The following is an 865-nucleotide window of genomic DNA, read 5'->3' as shown; positions in this document are numbered from 1 at the left end:
TGCAATATCATATCAACGTTTGCTGGAAAATGAAATTACACCAGAACTTAGAAACATGTTTGGAGAACATTTCCAGAATATCTGGTTTTCAACAGGACGGAGCACCCCCACACTACGGCATCGACGTATAGCCTATTTAAACACTGTTTTTTGGCAACGGTGGATCGGAAGGCAGGGGACTGTAGAATGACCAGCGCGTTCACCAGATCTGTCTCCATTAGACTATTTTGTTTGGGGTTACCTTAAGGACAAAAACAAAGCCTCAAAATTTAAATGAACTGAGAGAAAGAATACTTCAAGAATGTCAGAACGATTCCTCAAGTTGCCCTGCAAAATTCTGTAGTTTTGCAGGGCAATTAAAATTAATAGTTTTTATGTGCGTCTTTCCAACTGTCAAATAACCGGAGGTCAACAATTCGAACATTTACTCTGAAAACATTTGGTAAGTAAACATCTTTTTTTAAATAAAAACTTTGAACAGCCGCCATTTTGTACTGGATTAATCTTTTTGAGTGCGGTTTGCGGCATTAAACTCTGCTAGATAAGCCCTTTAAAATGATGTGCATATTGACCTATGCTCCTATTTAACATTTCCTTCTGACTCCTTGCGGGACGTCCCCATGATATTACAGAAAACTGATAGTTCCTTCAAAAATTAGAGTTTTAGGTGTAGTGTTGATGTACTAAATCATGTTGATTTATCTTTTATCGTTCAGAAAAATATTATACCTGTGCAGGACTTTATGTACACCCTGTATAGACAATACATCGTGGAAACTTTTGTAATGGCTTTTTTCTCAAAAATGGTTAGTGTTATGAAAAATGCGTAAAGACCATTTTTGTAGATAATTGCATGATTTAAAAT

The sequence above is a fragment of the Homalodisca vitripennis genome, unplaced genomic scaffold, assembly GCF_021130785.1.
Source record: "Homalodisca vitripennis isolate AUS2020 unplaced genomic scaffold, UT_GWSS_2.1 ScUCBcl_1238;HRSCAF=4608, whole genome shotgun sequence".
NCBI classification, from domain to species: Eukaryota; Metazoa; Arthropoda; class Insecta; order Hemiptera; family Cicadellidae; genus Homalodisca; species Homalodisca vitripennis.
The sequence above is the reverse complement of the archived record's forward strand: the minus strand, read 5'-3'. Positions refer to the sequence as shown.